Raw genomic sequence first — 3,436 nt, 5'->3', positions numbered from 1 at the left:
CTTTCCCTTTGGGAAGGCAGAGGGGTTCACAGAGAGCACCTGGCATTCATCTGGTGGCCAGCCCAGCCCTCACCCTTGACAAACTGAGCAACAGACCTTCAGCTTTTCTGCTGAAATACAAGGCAAACCCAGCACACGCACAGAGCAGTATGGGATGCCAGGAAGCAAAACTTGGGTCCTGGGCATACGAATTACCTGGAGCCAGCCATGTTTTCTTCATTATTTGATCTATTCATTTATTTCTTACAGCTGCCAACACTTGCTGCACCTCTTAAAATTGACTTTGCCCCACCCCAGCAGTGGCACATTTGTATCGGGATGAATCACCACCACCTTCTCCCTACGCACCTGCCTCTGCTCAGCCAGATGTCCTCTCCTCTCCCTCTCCCTCTCCCTCTCCCCATTTGCAAAACAGTAGCTGTTCCCAGGAGCTGAGTATTAAATCTGATCAAATTTCATGGAAGCACATCCTCATTCTGCCCCAAAAGAACCGATACTACAGGCCGGCATGTTTTTCCTTCCACTGCCTGCCTCCACTGCCGCCTCTTGCCTGGTGCGCTGGAGGGACTGTCGAAACACGACAGTTTGCCAAAGAAATAAGAAATAAAGCTCCTTCTGAAGGACAGCCCCAATCTAAAAATTTCAGTCTCGTTTCAGGTGGTTCCCCCTCTACAGGTGAAATTGCACCTTTATATTCGAGTGCACCCATTTCCTTTGTCGTCACGTGTGTTAGTCCTCTGTATTTTACTCCAGAGCTCAGGAAAATCAGTATCGCAAATACTTGTTGAGGTGGCAACGCCACTCTGACATCTCTTTCTGGCTGTTCTTGCCCCGATGTGAGCATGCTGCTAACGTGGGTGCTGTCTCCTATTTTAGCCATTGGAAATGGGGCCCAAACCCTCAGAAGTGGGCAAATCCCTCGCTGATGAGAACATTCCTACAGACTGAGTTCAGACACTTACAGAAATCTGTGCTAACATCAGGAGCTTGGGCTCCGGAAATCATTGTTTCCTGCTACCCATGTTTTGCTGCATGGTTTGAAGAGACAACCTGATAGAAATCAGCCCTTCTACGGAAACTACTTGGTTCACCAGCTAATAAAAATGATTAAGCATAATAATGGCAAAGCAAGCATGAATGATAGCATCTTGCATTTGCAAAGCTCGGGTGGATTGAATAGTCTGCTGGTTGCCTTGCAACGGCGGCTGGAGGAGGTTCCATGCCCCTGTTTGTACCAAAGAAACCGGACATCTCGCATACACACGGGTACACGTACCTGTGCTGCCGGGTAAATAATAAAGTCAACCCACATCTGGTCCTGTAGCCATTAATGGTCAGAATATGTCAAGAGTTAAGAAACAAGACAGATGGATGAATGCATTCCAACTGCTGAGATTCCCTGGCTGCCTTTTTAGGTCAGCTCTCTACTCCCAGTGTTCCTTGGAGTGTGTTTTTGGGCACCCATGGGTGCTTGGCCACCCCCGTGCCAAGTTCTCCTGACTCGCCTTGCTGGAGACAGCAGCAAGAGGCGGCTGATTCTAAGCGCTCGTCGGTCCGTACACCCAGTGGCTCGTGAGGAGCGCTTTGCAAGTGAGGCACTGGGCAGGGAGACACAAAAACCCACAGGCTCTTCCTGTGAAGCTTTCTCACCTGTTAGAAGAGCACTCTGCCCCATAAGGTTTGTCCTCTGTGGGGATCTTAAAGGTGACGGCGGGATGTGCACAAAAACCAGAACTTAACCTCTTCAGCTCCTCAGCTCTAACTTGTGTCTGACACACCACGGGCTTGACTCGCTACCCTGCAAAGGCAAAGCTTCCCTGTGAGACAGGGCTCGTCCTGAACCATCCTGGGTACCATCCTGGGGAGCAGGGGAGCCTGCGAGAAGAAACAGAGACCAAGGCTGGTGAGGGAGAGAGGAACTGGGCAGCAAGCATGACTGCCAGCTTGCTTTCGGGGGAAATGGCAACCCCCGATGTCCTGATGAGCAAGTCTAATAGAGCATCAACTACTAGATACCTTCCACTGCTTTGCTAGCTTGTATTTTGCTCCAGACAGACCTTGAGGCTTCTCCTGAGGCTGCTCCTCAACTCAGATGGCAGCTGTGGTCCTGGAAACACCATCAGAGCTGCTAGGCTTCTGCACTGGTGCCAGGGTATGCAAGGAGGAAGAGGAGCAGAAAGTTTTGGTTCTATGAACATGACTAAAGATAGTCCAGAATTAGGATTACAAAATCAGTTTGGGGTTTGGGTGGGCTTGTTGTAGTTGTGGGGCTTGGTTTATATTTTCATTAGTGCCTTCAGGGACGCAGGTCCAGTCAGCCTTTTCCCTCAAGCTTGTTCTCACAAAGCAAGATCAAGACGCCAAACAAAAATCTGCGTGAAACGCAGAAATCGATGGTAAAACCCATCAACTAAGCCAATCCGCAACTGCTGTGCCAGCTGGTTAAGAAAATGAATCCACTGCACGATGGGCAAAGGAAAATTAATCCATTTCTGAATGGACAGGACAAAACTCTGAACTCCTGCCCTCCCCGATGTTTGGCACATTGCCCTGAAAAGGAATTAGGTCAAAATGGTTCCATTTCTTGCCCGGTGGAAGAGAAACTGCTTCACAACAGCCAACTAGGCACCACAGTGAGGAAAAAAATTACTGGGTTTGCCTGATATAAGCAGCCTGGTGTTAACAGCATCTTACCTTCCCGTAATGTTTCAGACACACAAAAGTGAGAAGTGTGAACAAACACTTTTGTTTTCAAAAAAAATCTCCCTGCCGTTCAAAAGTTTATTACACTTCCGTGACCGATTTTCTGACACCAAGAGATCATTGTAACAATTTTTAAATGCTTCAGGAAGCAACATATGGTATGTACTCAGTGTGTGCTGTGACAAAACTCAGGGTAGTAAGTGGCAAATTTGCAGCCATCTGTGGAAAACGAAGTAACTAACTCCAAAAAAAAAAAAAAAGCAAATGCTGCAAATAACCCATGATGAGGAAAGTAATTTGTGTGGAGATTACCATCTATTTGTGCTAGTTCTGAATTAAAAAAAAAAAATAAATAAAATACGGAGAGGCATTAGCATCATTCGTCTGTATTGCAGAACCGCCTTAGCCTTGTTCTGGCAAGGGCCTTCACAGTGACTAGACCTAAGAGAGCGAGTGACATCAGCTTGCTCATTTCGGCAGACACGTTTTGGAGGATTCTCTTACTAAATGTGTATTTTCCATGCTGCCACGCTCATGTAGCAATTCCACTAACTTCTACGTTTACTTTTGGTACCTAATTTTTAGGTATAAAGATAAGCCAAATGATGAGCTTACCCAGGGCTGGGAGCTGACACATGGAGTGTCACCGTAGCTGGAGCTTCCTCTAGAGTGATAAGATGAAGCAACAGAATGGTGTATTTATCTGTAGAGCAAACCCAGTACCGGATGAACA

This window comes from Buceros rhinoceros, unplaced genomic scaffold, assembly GCF_000710305.1.
Source record: "Buceros rhinoceros silvestris isolate BGI_N320 unplaced genomic scaffold, ASM71030v1 scaffold5589, whole genome shotgun sequence".
NCBI classification, from domain to species: domain Eukaryota; kingdom Metazoa; phylum Chordata; class Aves; order Bucerotiformes; family Bucerotidae; genus Buceros; species Buceros rhinoceros.
This window is presented reverse-complemented; position numbering follows the sequence as displayed.